Source organism: Chrysochloris asiatica, unplaced genomic scaffold, assembly GCF_000296735.1.
Source record: "Chrysochloris asiatica unplaced genomic scaffold, ChrAsi1.0 scaffold00118, whole genome shotgun sequence".
Classification (NCBI taxonomy): domain Eukaryota; kingdom Metazoa; phylum Chordata; class Mammalia; order Afrosoricida; family Chrysochloridae; genus Chrysochloris; species Chrysochloris asiatica.
The window spans coordinates 10,394,855-10,409,900 of record NW_006408636.1 but is presented as its reverse complement, the minus strand read 5'-3'; the positions used below and the strand labels follow the sequence as shown (position 1 = coordinate 10,409,900).

The 15,046-nt window shown below is 40.6% G+C and overlaps 1 pseudogene; it reads right to left on the bottom strand.

The window, feature by feature from the left end:
- Positions 1 to 9,617: 9,617 nt before the first annotated feature.
- Positions 9,618 to 14,498, bottom strand: LOC102828048 (annotated as a pseudogene).
- Positions 14,499 to 15,046: the final 548 nt, after the last annotated feature.

The window sequence follows — 15,046 nt, the reverse complement described above, 5'->3', positions numbered from 1 at the left end:
CGGGGTCAGGGAAGGCGGGGACATGGGGATCGAGGGGGTAATGCGAGGGGGTAATGCAGAGGGTGAGCTCGGTACAACTGGGCCGGGTAGAGACTGCTTGGGCGGGCAGATACAGTCTGTCTGATGACCTCCCTCTTTGTGTCCTGTGTTAACTGATTTTTTCTGCCCACTGCAAGCGCTGAAATTTCACTTTAGGGCAGAGGTCCCTCTCCTTCGCTTCCCCTTGTCTTCAGCGGCTCCTTCTGTTCAAGGATCCCCCTTACTGGTAGTGCCTCTCTTGGCACTAGCTGGTTCCAGCCCCACCCCCCAAGCTCTACAGGAGTTGGGGCTGTCGTTGCACTCAGCAGCGGGCGAAAGTTCAAAAAGCCGGGAATGACAGATTGAAGAGAAATGGCATTACATTCACCATCAAAAAGAAGTTATCAAGATCAGTCATAAAGTAAAACACTATATGTGATGGGATAATATCCATATGCCTACAAGGAAGACCAGTTAATGCTACTATTATTCAAATTTACACACCAAACACTAAATAAAGCCAGTGATGATGAAACTGAAGAATTATACCAACTTCTTCAGTTTGAAATTGATCAAACATGCATTCAAGATGTTTGATAATTACTGGAGATTGAAATGCAAAGATTGGAAACAAAGAGGAAGGATCAGTACATGGATGCATATGGTCTTGGTTATAGAAACAATGCTGGAGATCTCATGATAGAATTTTGCAAGACCAATGACTTCTTCACTGTAAATACCCTTTTTAAACAACATGAAATCCAACTATACACATGGACCTCACCAGATGGAATACACAGAAATCAGATTGACTGCATCTGTGGAAAGAGATGGTGGAAAAACTCCGTATCATCGGCCAAAACAAGGTCAGGGCAGACTGTGGATTCATCAATTGCTCATATGCAAACTCAGGCTTAAGGTGAAACAAACTGAACAAGTCCAAAGAGGCAATTATGACCTTGAACATATCCCACTGGAATTTAGAGTTCATATGAAGAACAGATTTGATGCATTAGACAGTGAAGACCAAAGACCAGAAGAATTGTGGGATAACATCAAGAACATTATGTAAGAAGAAAGCAAAAGATCATTAAGAAGACAAGGAAAAAGACCAAAATAGATGTCAGGAGAGTCTGAAACTTGTTCTCCAGCATAAGGATACTAAAGCAAATGGAAGAAGTGAAAAGGTTGAAGAGCTGCACATAGAATTTCAAAGGTCAGCTTGAGAAGACAAAGTCAAATATTATAACAAAATGTGTATTATAATGAAATGAAAAAAATTCAAGCCTTGACTTGTCGTATTGAAGGATTCTCTAGTCAAATTATTGAACGATGCAAAAAGCATCAAAAGAAGATGAAGGGAATACACAGAGTCACTGTAGCAAAAAGAAATAGTCGATGTTCAATCATTTCAAGAGAAAGCATATGGTCAAGAGTGAGTGATCCTGAAGGAAGAAGTCCAAAGTACATTGCAAAGAACAGGGCACCAGGAAGAAATGGAATACAAATTGAAATCGTTCAACTTGTTCTTTACCAATGACGTCAATGCACCAGGAATAGATGGAATACAAATGGAAATCTTTCAACAAACCGATGCGGCTCTGGAGGCAATCACTCATCTGTGCCAAGAAATTTTCAAGACAACTAGCTGGCCAACCCATATTTGTGCCCATTCCAAAGACAGGTGACCCAGTGGAATAAGGAAATCATTGGACAATGTCATTGATATCCCATGTGAATCAAGTTTTAATAAAGGTAATATAAAAATAGCTGCAACCATACATTGACAAAGGACTTCCAGAGGCTCAAGCTGGATTCAGAAGAGGACGTGAAATAAGGGATATCATTGCTGACATCAGATGGGTCTTGACTGAAAGCAGAGAATACCAGAAAGATGTTTACCTGTGCTTTTTTGACTACTCAAAGGCTTTCAACTGTGTGGATTATGACAGCTATGGGCAGCATTGTGAAGTATGAGTTTTCCAGAACAATTCATTGTGCACATGAGGAACCTGTACATAGACCAAGAGGCAGATGTTTGAACAAAACAAGGGAGAACCTAATGGTTTAAAATTAGGAACGGTGTGCACCAGAGTTGTATTCTTTCACCATACTTATTCAATCTGTATACTGATCAAATAATCCGAGAAGCTGGATTATATGAAGAAAAACATGGCATCAGGATTGGAGGAAGACTCATTAACAACCTGTCATATGCAGGTGATCCAACCTTGCTTGCTGAAAGCAAAGAGGACTTAAAATGCTTACTGATGATGATCAAAGATAACAGCCTTCAATTTGAGTTGCATCTCAATGTAAAGAAAACAAAAATCCTCACTACTGGACCAGTAAACAGCATCCACATAAATGGAAGTAAGATTGAAGTTGTTAAAGACTTTTGCTCGTATCATCCATCAATACTCATGGAAGCAGCAGTCAAGAATTCAAATGATGAAGCAGTCAAGAAATCAAATAGACAAATTTGCCTATTGCATTAGGTAAATCTGCTGCACAAAACCTCTGTCAAATGTCGAAGAGCAGAGAAGTCAATTTGAGGACTAAGGTACACCTGACCCAAGCCATGATATTTTCAATAACTTCATATGCATGTGAAAGTTGGACACTGGATAAGGAAGACCATAGCAGAATTGATGCATGTGAGTTATGGTGTTGGAGGAGAATATTGAAAGTACCATGGACAGTCAAAAGAACAAACATCTGTGTTGGAAGAAGTACAGCCAGTGTGCTCCTTGGAATCCAGATGGCCAGATTTTATCTCTCATACTTCGGACATATCATCAGGAGGGACCAGTCACTGGAGTAGAATATCATGTTTGGTAAAGTGGAGGGTTGGAGAAAAATTGGAAGACCCTCATGAGATGGATTGGCACAGTAGCAGAAGCAATTGGCTCAGGGGTAGCAATGATTGTGAGGTTGGCCCAGGACCAGATAGTGCTTCATTCTGTTGTGCACAGGGTTGCTATGAGTTGGTACCAACTCGATGGCACCTAGCAACAACAGTGTATACAATCATATCATCTGTTAATATAGATATTTTACTTCTTCCTTTTATTTCTTTTTCTTACCTTATTGGTCTGGGTAGGACCTTCAGTGCAACACTGAATAAAAGTCGTGATTATGGGCATCTCATTCTCATTCTCAGTCTTTTTCCACTGAAAATAATGTTGACTGTTGGATTTGTATATATGTCTTAATTTTGTTGAGAAATTTCCCTTCTATTCCTATATTGCTGAGAGTTTTTTCAGGAAAAAGGTGTTAGATTTTATGAAATACATTTTCTGCATCAATTGATATGATCATGTGATTTATTTCATTTGTTTTATTTATGTAGTGAATTACATGAATTGATTTCCCAGTGTTGAGCCACCCTTACATTCCCGATATGAATTCCACTTGATCATGGTTTGTTATTGTTGTTTTGATATGTTGTCAAATTCTGTTGTCTAGAATTTAATTGAAAAAATTTGCATCAATGTTCATGAAGGACATTGATTTGTAATTTTCTTTTTTTGTGATGTGTTTGCCCGATTGGTGTCCTTCACACAATGAGTAAAAAATTGAGTAGAATTGATATAAACTATTCTTTGAATGTTTGGTAAAATTTCATGGGCATTTTGTTGTTGCTGGCACTTTTTTGTTGTCCATAGGGTTTTTTCAGCTATAAGTTTTTGTAATTATATTCTTTTATTTATAGAAACCACCCAAAGTATTTTGCTTCTTATAATTTGTTATCAGAGACTAATTATAAGAAACAGAATGTACTTTTTATTTGGGTGGCTGGGGGCAAGGAAGTTGTGCCTGATAACTTAAGAATTTATAATGGTAAATGCAAAGCATGATTATGTTAATAAATTCTGTTGTTGTTGTTGTTGTTGTTAAGTGCCTTCTAGTCGGTTCCGGCCCATAGCGACCCTGTACAGGGTTTCCGAGGGTGTAAATCTTTACGGGAGTAGAAAGCCTCATCTTTCTCCCGCGGAGCGGCTGGTAGTTTTGAACCACTGACCTTAGGTTCGCAGCCCGATTCGTAACCACTACGCTACCAGAGCTCCTATTTAAGGTGTTTTTCTGTCTTGTTTTCAAGTCAAAACAAAACAAAATTCACAATACTTGAAAGGATGTGGCCCATTCAAATAAAATTGTCACATATCTTCCTATTACACTCCTAAAGTATTAAGAATTAACTGTCCTATTTTACAGTAACATTTGATAGTTAGCTGTTTGGGCACTTAACAGATTAATTTACAGATCATATATGGTAGTCTTTAGTAAAGAGCATCTTATTTTCACTCTTGAATTTTCAACATTTAAAAATATATAAACACTTTCAACTAAAAGAAGTCCAGACCCAGCTGGCTTCACTGGTGAGTTCTACCAAACATTCAGGGAAGAGCTGTAACCAATTCTACTAAAATTATTCCAGAATATAGAGGATGATGGAAAACATCCTAATACATTTTATGAGGCAAGCATAACCCTCATACCAAAACCAGGGAAGGACGTCACTAAGAAAGAAAATTATAGATCAATATCCCTCATGATCATAGATGCAAAAATTCTCAACAAAATCCTAGCCAACAGAATCCAGCAGCACATCAAAAAAGATAATACATCATGATCAAGTGAGATTCATATCAGGGATGCAAGGATGGTTCAACATTTGAAAAATGATCAATGTAATCCACCATATAAATAAGAAAAAGAACCACATGATCATATCAATTGATGCAGAAAAGGCATTTGACAAAATCCAACATCCATTCCTGATAAAAACCCTCAACAAAGTAGAAATTAAAGGGAAATTCAACATAATTAAGAACAAAACCAACAGCCTACATTACGTTCAATGGAGAGAAACTGAAAGACTTCCCTCTGGGAACAGGAACCAGACAAGGATGCCCTTTGTCACACTCCTATTCAATATTGTGCTGGAAGTCTTAGCAAGAACTGTATGGCAAGACAGGGAAATTAAAGGCATCCAAATTGGCAAACATGAAGTAAAACTCTCTATTTGCAGATGATATGTCCCTATACATAGAAAACCCCAATGACTCAGTAAAAAAGCTACTAAACCTCATTGGAAGATTCAACAAAGTGGCAGGATATAAGATCAACATACAAAATCAGTTGGATTCCTGCATACCAAAACCGACAGCGATGAAAAGAGCATTAGGAAAGCAATACCATTTACAATAGCTGCCCAAAGGATGAAATATCTAGGAATAACTGCTAACCAGAGAAACAAAGGACCTATACAAAGAAAGCTACGAAACACTACTACAAGAAACCATAAGAGACCTACAAAAATGGAAGAATGTACCATGCTCCTGGATAAGAAGATTTAACATTGTGAAAATGTCAATACTGTCCAAAGCAAAGCTCTGGTAGCGTAGTGGTTACGAATCGGGCTGCGAACCTTAAGGTCAGTGGTTCGAAACTACCAGCCGCTCCGCGGGAGAAAGATGAGGCTTTCTACTCCCGTAAGGATTTATACCCTTGGAAACCCTGTACAGGGTCGCTATGGGTCGGAACCGACTCGATGGCACTTAACAACAACAACAACAATGCAATCCCAATCCAGATTCCAACAACATTCTTCAAAGAGATGGAACAAAACAATTACGAACTTTATAAGGAAAGGAAAGAGACCCAGGATAAACAAAGCACTGCTTAAGAAGAAGAATAAGGTTGGAAACCTTTCACTCCCTGACTTCAAAATTTATTATACAGCTACAGTGGTCAAAACAGCTTGGTACTGGTACAATGAAAAATACATTGATCAATGGAACGGAATCGAGAATCCAGAAATTAATCCATCCACATACAGCCAACTGAATTTTGACAAAGTGCCTAAATATATCGCAGGGAGAGGTGACAGTCTCTTCAACAGATGGTGCTGGCAGAACTGGAAAGTGATATGCAAAAGATTGAAACAAGACTTTTACCTCACGTCTTATACAAAAACCAACTCAGCATGGATTAAAGACCTAAATGTGAATCCCAGAAATTTGAAGGCCATCAATGAAAAAATAGGGACAAATGTGAGGGCACTAATTCAGGGAATACACAGGCTACAAAACATTTTTGAAAACCACACAAACAAAAGTAGACAAAATAGATAAGTGGGACATACTAAAAATTAAAAACTTATGTGCATCAAAAGACTTCACCAGAAGAGTAAAAAGGGAACCCATAATGGGAAAAATCTTTTGCAATGACACATCAGACAAGGGACTCATTTCTAAAATATATAGGAAACTACAACACCTCTACAAAGAAAGACAAATAATCCAATTAAAAAATGGGCACAGGACATGAACTTCACCAAGGAGGAGCTCCGGGCAGCCAACAAACATATGAAGAAATGTTCATGATCACTAGCCATTGTTGTTGTTGTTGTTGTTAAGTGCTGTCAAGTTGGTTCCAACCCATAGCGACCCTGTATAGGGTTTCCAAGGAGTGACTGGTGAGCTTGACCACTGACCTTGCAGTTTAAACGGCTTTGCAGTCTGGCGCATTAACCCACAGCACCACACCAGGACTCCTCACTAGCCTGCAGCGGCTAGAAGAACAGAAGATACTTCTTGAAAGAAAGGCCAACAGGTAAAATGCAAAACAATAATGGCAGGTCGACTGACTACTACAAAAATAAGCAAGTTGCTCACCCAGGAGACATCAAGGCAAGCGGTCGGGTTCTCTCACAGCAAATCCCCTTCCAAGACTGAGACTCAATGGGAATACACAAGCAGATACATGCTCTGACTGATGACCACTTTGGTCACAGATAAGAGGAAGTGAGGGAAAAACAGCAATGAAGCTGTAAGCTAAGTCCAACTATGTTCAATACCCTCCTGTGAACCTGGATGGAGACCTGATTGGCCAGCAGTTGGCAAGAGCTGGGAACTCCTGGGCCCAGAGTCAGTGACATAGCCACAAAGGACTAGAGTGGAGAATGAAATGTCCAGCTGATAAGGAGAGAGGCCATATGCATAAGAACACCCACACTTACAGATAATACCCACTTGATCTGGCTTCAATGGCTGGAGGATCAGAGCTCAATTAGAAGAAGAAAGAAGAGGAAAAAAGTATAATCTGATACAATTTGATGAACTTGACCTACATCTATGGATGCAGTAGCTCAAAAGAGGGAACAAATCTTTACAACGAGGATCATTCCCACCCCCTCAATACACAGGGTAGACAGGGATGGACAACTTGGACATTGGCTACCCAAAATGGTGGGAGACACAAAGGTAAGAAGTGACAGAGGGCACAGAGGAAGGTAGAATCTCCACCGAGTAGTATCCAATCTGTCTGGGCAGGGCTAATGAAAGAATATGGGGATAGCACTCATATGGCACAATAGTGAATAATTGCTAGCAGGACTGACTGTGAGGGTTGGAAATGTAAAGGTAGACGTTTTGTAGCAATAGGAGGGGAGTGGTTGACTTTGCATTCCAGGAGGGGAGGTCCCTGGAACCATCAAGGGAGAAGAGCAGAGTGCGGGACCCTAACCAGAGAAACAGAGATGCCAGAGATGGAGGCACAGACAATGACATAGAGAGATGGAGTGGCTTGGAACTCTAGACTCAGAGAATGGAGAGGGGCTGTGTGCTGACGACCAGGGGGCAGGCTTGCAGGGTGTACCATTTGGTTGGTTGATGATGTATGGAGGGGATTATAACCATTGCAATGTAACGATATATGATAGGATGAATGTAAAGCTAATGTTCTCCCATGTAAACTATCACATAATTCACACTAAAGCATATATATATATATATATATATATATATATAAAATCATAAATATATAATGTATGACAGCTGACCAGGCACTTAACTTGGGGAAATATACTTTCAGATTTTAAAGTAACTTAAAGTTATTTTCAACACTCACAAACATACTCTAAAAAGCACACTTTATATCATACTAATGGTGTGGCGTAGTGGTTACGAATCGGGCTGTGAACCTTAAGGTCAGCCGCTCCGCGGGAGAAAGATGAGGCTTTTTACTTCCGTAAGGATTTACACCCTTGGAAACCCTGTACAGGGTCGTTATGGGTCAGAACCGACTCGACGGCACTTAACAACAACAACAATGGTGTGGCACTGTGGGTTAATACGTCAGAATGCAAAGCCATTTGAACTGCAAGGTCGGCAGGTCAAGCTCACCAGCTGCTCCTCGGAAACCCTGTACAAGGTTGCTATGGGTCAGAAATTACTCGACGCACTAACAACAACAACAACAGGGTTTCTGAGGCTATAAATCTTTATGGGAGCAGAAAGCCTCATCTTTCTCTTGCGGAACAGCTGGTAGTTTCGAACTGCTGACCTTAAGGTTTGCAATCTTAAGATTCGTAACCACTATGCTATCAAATTTGAATATAAGTGGAAGTTTATTGGACACTATATCAATAAGCTATAGGAAACAAATCACATATATTTTCTAGGTCAGGGTCGCTATGGGTCGGAACCGACTCAATGACACATAACAACAACAACAACAACCTACAAAAAATGTGGAGATCAGGTAAAAATTAAGTGAAATTATTTATAATAATTTCCAGCTTCATCTTTCTCCTTAGAGAATCCATAAATAGATCTCTGGAAAACCAACTTGATCCATGTAAGAAATGACATCTGCTGTTATACAGAGTCCTGGTGTATAGGTTAATGTGCTGGACTGTAGGTTTATGTGCTGGACTGCAAAGTCGGTTTGAACCACAAGCTCCACCGTTCAGGTCACTAGTCATTCCTGGGAAACCCTATACAGGGTCGCTATGGATCAGAACCAACTCGATGGCACTTAACAACAACAACAACAATTATACAGGCATATCTTTTCCTCAAATATAGAGAGGTCACACTCTTCTCTCAAATATTCATTTTCATATGTAATGGCTTTTGAGATCACTGAAGTATTAAGGGAAGTTTACAAACCACTTCTAGAATAAAGGTACTTCATTGTGAAAATTGGATGTAAGTACATGAAAGTCAAGAATACTAGGATAGACTGAAAGGTCAGTATTCAGTTTTGTATTGATGAATACAGAACAGATGCCAGTTTATGGAATGCTGCCCATGGCATTACAAACAAACCAAAGAACAACATTAACCTTATTCTCTGCAAATTTGACATTTTGCCAAAACCAACATAATTCCAAGTTCAACAGTAAATCAATCAATCAATCAATCAATCAATCACCAGCAGTTGCTACTTTAGAGCTCACTGTTTTCAACAGGATTTCATGTCTACAGTTTGGCTCTCTGTTTCAGAGTATAACTTGCTTTTCAGAAGAAAAACCTGGATGGCAGAGGTGTATGTGTGTAAGGGGAGAAAACTCAGGGAGGAAAAACACTGGGCAGTAACAAGAGGTACATTTTTCTGACCAGACAAGCACGTGAGGAGGTAGTTCTTCTGAGAACTTCTCAAATTGAGAATATTTTACTGATCTATTGAGAGTTAGGAAAATACAGTTTCATCTTTCTGAAGATAGCTATAGGAATACTTTTCCTCCAGGAAAGTCAGGATCAGATGTCAGTGCAGCTTGAAAGTGATAGAACTTTACCAATATCTTGTTACATCACCACACATGGCAACCCCATACAACCTTGAACTCCATCATCACTGCTGTTGAGTTATTTTTCATCTGGTACTGTCATATTTCTCTTGCCTGTGTGTAAAAGGCATTTTCAACAGCCTGTCTGGTCTTGGCTAAGGTTTCACTGAGTGGAGTCCCATAACTCTTGGCCAGTTTGTGCGCTTGCTTTGTGTCAACTGTCCTTGTTGGTAAATCACACTTGTTTCCTACCAGCACCATAGGTACATCATCTGAGTCTTTTACTCATTTAATCTGCTCCCTATAGAGGTTCATATCTGCAAATGATTTGCTATTATTGATGGCAAACACACAGAGGACACCTTTACCTGTCCTCATGTACTGGTCTCTCACAATATCCCTGTGTCCTGTTGAATCCGATATGCCCAACAGACAGGTTTCATCATCTATTACTACCTGCTTTTGATATGAATCCTCTATGATGGGGTTATATTCATCTACAAAGTTGTTCTGAATTAGCTGGATTGTCATGCATTTTCCCAACACTACCTGCTCCAATCACCACCAGTTTGTACTCAGTATTTCACACCAGCAAGGACCTCCAAGCTCTGCTGTCTCTGCATCGTACAAATTCAGGACAACACACAGGAAAAATGCTGGACAACCTGGAACCACCATAAACTCACTCTGTTGTTAGGTGCCATTGAGTCGGTACTGACTCATAGCGACGCTCTGCACAACAGAACAAAACACTGCCCAATCCTGGGCCAACCTCACAATTGTTGCCATGCTTGAGCCCATTGATTGCTGCCACTTTGACAATCCATCTCGCCCGGGGTCTTCCTCTTTCTCTGACCCTCCACTTTACCAAACATGATATCCTTTTCCAGTGGCTGGTCCCTCCTGACAACATGTCTGAAGTATGAGAGACGAAGTTTAGCCATCCTGGCCTCCAGCGAGCACTCTGGCTGCACTTCTTCCAACACAGATCTGTTGGTTCTTTTGGCATCCCATGGCACTTTCAATATTCTCCTCTAACACCATAACTCAAAAGCATCAATTCTTCTATGGTCTTCCTTATTCACTGTCCAGCTTTTGCATGCATATGAGGTTATTGAAAATACCATGGCTTGGGTCAGGCACACCTTAGTCCTCAAGCTGACATTTCAACACTCATGGAAGCAGTAGTCAAGAAATCAAACGATTTGCATTAGGCAAATCTGCTGCACAAGACCTTTTAAAAGTGTTGAAGAGCAAAGATGAATGGCATTAGCAAACAGAAATTTATTCTCTTACAGTTTAGGAGGCTAGAAGTCTAAACTCAGAGTACTGGCTCCACAGAAATATCATTGGTTCAGCATCTGTAGGTTCAGCATTCCTTGGAGACCTCCATGTGTCTTGGCATCAATCTTTCCCTGAATCTAGTTGCTTCACAGTATAGGGACCCCAAGTTAAAAGTACTCCTGGCTCTTCTTTTCTGGTGGTAGCAGGTCCCTCTTTCTCCTGCTCACTTCTCTCTCCTTTTATCTTTTTAAGATAAAAGATGTCGTAGGCCACTCCTCTGGGAAACTCCCTTACATCATAGGTATAGAGAATTATTTGATGTCTCTTCTAGCCGTAGTCTTTATAAGCTTCCAGAGATTATTTCCTGATGGTTTTGTGTAAGAAAAAGTGGTAGAAGATGCTGATATGATGGTATGGTTCAGCTGTGACTGTTAACAGAATTAATTGTGATTGTAAAAATTTAGAACACTAACATGAGTTTGAAATGAGCCATCTCAGAAGTAGGAGAGGGGATCTCACTACCATCAAAGAAGAAAAGTCAGGAGTGGAGTGTTTCCTTTGGACCCAAAGATCCCTGGACATGGAACCTCTTCAACCCAGGGACAGAAAACTGTGACACCAGAGGACTGGCAGAGGAGCAACAACTGCAGAACCAAAAATCAGAGCATGAGACAGAGTGGTGGGCTTCCCAATCCATGGAGTAAGTAAAGCTAAGTAACCCTGGGCAGGAGGTTTGCTTGCAGAGTGGGGTGCCTCTGGGGACTTAATTGGGAGAGCTAGGATTGCTGACCCATGAAGCTAGGCTGAAAGCCACTGGACTAAGGCTCATAGCAGAATGGAATGTCTTTGAGCATTTATCAGCAGCCCTAAAAGAGCTTTGTTGCCCAGGCAGAGAGAGGCCTGACTGTGGGCACAGCTGGGGAGAAGCTGTCCTGACTAGAAGAACGGCACCCTGAACATTTCTGCTCCTGAATCATAACCTGTTAATGTCCCCAATGAATCCTATAACTGTGAGTATGGTTTCTGAGTTTTGTGTGGCCATAGCAATGAATTATTGAACCCAGATGAGAAGTACACAGCGCTGTTGGAGGCATGGTTGGTGCCATTTTTTTTGCACATCATATCAGGATTGTGATGGAATTAATGGTATTGTAGCTCACCTGTAATCCTTTTATTGGTTTATTGCATCGGATCCATCATGGGAAATCATCACAACTGCAACATTACATCATTACATCTCTAACATGACATCATTATGTAATTGCCAAACCAATAAGAATAATGACCCAGCCAAGTTGACAATATTTTGGGTGGGGTCACAATTCAATCTCTAACAGTATGTATATGCAAGTATACATAAAAAATGGGGAGGGACACACAAAAATTTTAAGTATTGTTCTAGAATGTGAGTTTATGAATAACTTTAATTTTTCTTCTATTTACATTATATTCTTTTGAAATCAGTTGACATGTGCTAATCTTTTTATTTAGGAAAAAAAAAAGTCAATAAATATTACTTGAAAAACAACCAAGAAACCTCTTCCATACAGGACTAAGTCTGCACCAGTTTTTGTGGAGGAATCTGTGTAGGGAGTGACAAACTAACTGAAGACAGGGGGAACAGAGAGAACAATTCAGCCTTGAAACCATGTTAACATCTGCAGTAGTTTTTACAGTGAATCAGAACCAGCAATGAGCCAGTTGCATTTTCTATTAATTATTTCCTCAGATTAATTCTTCAGTGCATAATCAAAAAAGGGGAGCTGGCAACCTATTTCCCAGGACAGAGATTTATAAGCACTGTCCCAAACCTTTTGCACCCAACCAAAGGGCTGTAGTTTCTTTTCTATACGTGATTTCAGTAAAGCTTATTCTGAAATAGAACCTGCAGTGACAAAGCAGAGATCTAATTAATCCCATTCATAGACTGTCCCAGGATTTTGGGTATGAGGTTAGAAAAAGGTCATCTATAGAAATTGAAGCCAGGAAAAATCAGTACACACGAAGTGAATGATATTGTTGTTAGGTTCCATTGAGTCAGTTCTGATTCATAGTGACCCTGTGCACAACAGAATGAAGCACTGCCCAGTCTTGCGCCATCCTCACACTTGTTATTGCACTTGAGACCATTGCTGTTGCCACTTTGCCAATCCATCTTGTTGGGGGTCTTCCTATTTTTTGCTGACCCTCCACTTTACCAAGCATAATGTCCTTCTCTAGAGACTGGTCCCTACTGTTAACATATCCAAAGTGTGTGAGACAAAGTCTCACCATCCTTGCTTATAAGGAATATTCTGGCTGTACTTCTTCCAACACAGATGTGTTTGTTCTTCTGACAGTCCATGTTGTTGTTGTTGTTATGTGCCATTGAGTCGGTTCCGACCCATAATGACCCTGCATAGGGTTTCCGAGGAGCAGCTGGAGAGCTTGAACCGCCAACCTTGCAGTTCAAATGGCTTTGCAGTCTGGTGCATTAACCCACAGCACCACACCAGGACTCCATAGGACTTTCGATATTCTTCTTCAACACCATAACTCAAATTCATCAATTCTTCTATGGTCTTCCTTATTCATTGTCCAACTTTCACATGCATATGAGGCAGATGCCAATACCATGGCTTGGGTCAGGTGTACCTTAGTCCTCATATTGATATCTTTGATTTTGAACACTTCAAAGAGGTTTTGTGCAGCAGATTTCCCCAATGCAACATGTCACTTGATTTCCTGACTGCTGCTTTCATGAGTATTGATTGTGGATCCAAGCAAAATGAAATCTTTGGTAACTTCAATCTTTTCCTCATTTATAATGTTATTTGTTGGTCCAGATTCTTGTGTTTTTTTTTGACATTGAGATGCAATCCATACTGAAAACTGTGGTCTTTGATCTTCATCAGCAATTATTTTAAGTCCTCGGGAGTCCTGGTTTGGTGCTGTGGGGTTAATCACTCCCCTCCTTGCTGTAAAATGTCCACTTTTACATTTCCATCCCTCACAATCAGTCCTGATAACAATTATTCACTATTGCATCACAAGAGACCCATCTGCATTTCATTTCATCAGCCTTTTCTAGACAGGTTGGATACTACTCAATGGAGACTCTACCTTCCTCCACACCCTCTGGCTCTAGGTTCCCTCTTGAAAGCTTGTAAGACAGTCACTTCTTGCCTTTGTAGCACGACCTCCCCCCCATTTTGGGTAGCCAATGTCCAAGTTGCCCATCCCTATCTACTCTTTGTGTGAAGGGGGTGGGAATGATTCTTGCAGTAAGGATTTGTTTCCCCTTTTGAGCTACTGCATTCATAGGTGTAGGTCAAGTTCATCAAATTGTACCAGATGACACTCTTTTCCCTCTTCTTTCTTCTTCTGGTTGAGCTCTGATCATCCAGTTATTGGAGCCAGGTCAAGTGGGTATTATCTACAAGTGTGGGTGTTCTTGTGTCTATCTGCTCTCTTCTTAACAGCTGGATGCTTCACTTTCCACTCTAGACCTCTGTGACTGTGTCACTGACTCTGAGCCCACGAGTCCCCAGGTCTTGCCACAATGCTGGCCGTCCAGGTCTCCACCCAGATTCACAGGAGTCTGTCGAACGTTGTAGGGCGTAGCTCGCTGCTTCATTGCTGTTTTTCCCTCATTCCCGTTATGGGTGGCATGTGTGGTCGCCAATTAGAGTGTGTATTCCCATTGAGTCTTAGTCTTGGAAGAGGATTTGCACTGAGGGGACCAGACTACTTGCCTTGATGTCTCCTGGGCAAGCAACTTGCTTGTTCTTGTAGTAACAGTCGGTCTGCCTCTATTGTTTTATATTTTTCCTGTAGGTCTTTCTTTCAAGAAGTATCTTCTGTTTTTCTAGCTGCTCCAGGCTAGTCTGCTCTTCCTTTCAAGTGGAAATTTCCCATCTCTGAAGGTCTGGATGTGGTTCAGGATTCCACCTATAGTCTTATGTAATGCAGAGACTCCTCAGGCAACCTTCACTGGGCACGTTGTAGCCCCACTTTAGATATTCCAATCAGTTATAGGCAGAAGATGGACTTACAAGCTTTCTATGGTGGTATTTCTGGTTATTTCTTTCTCTCCCCCTCCAGTGTCTATTTTATAATATAATGCAAGGAAAACCAAGATTCAAAAGACAGCCAAGCATCTTAACATTATTCCCCCCTTTCCCC